General features: G+C 26.3%; 1 protein-coding gene across 1 annotated transcript in view; it reads right to left on the bottom strand.

Annotated features, from left to right (window-relative positions):
* Positions 1-224, bottom strand: part of pkhd1l1.1 (PKHD1 like 1, tandem duplicate 1) — a 48,890-nt gene that overhangs the window by 6,714 nt on the left and 41,952 nt on the right. The window lies entirely within an intron of this gene.

Here is a 224-nt window from a genome sequence, read left to right as displayed (position 1 = left end):
TCTCCTTGGAGCCTGGAGTTTATTAGTTTTGCTCCTACATATTGAAAAAGAGTGAGCAGCACAAAAACACTGCTCTCTGACATTTATTATAACTGTTGTTATATTTATTATAACTGTTGTTATGTTTATTATAACTGTTGTTATGTTTATTATAACTGTTGTTATGTTTATTATAACTGTTATGTTTATTATAACTGTTGTTATGTTTATTATAACTGTTGTTA

The sequence above is a fragment of the Nematolebias whitei genome, chromosome 19 (genome assembly GCF_014905685.2).
Source record: "Nematolebias whitei isolate Nwh7 chromosome 19, NemWhi1, whole genome shotgun sequence".
NCBI classification, from domain to species: Eukaryota; Metazoa; Chordata; class Actinopteri; order Cyprinodontiformes; family Rivulidae; genus Nematolebias; species Nematolebias whitei.
The sequence above is the reverse complement of the archived record's forward strand: the minus strand, read 5'-3'. Positions and strand labels throughout refer to the sequence as shown.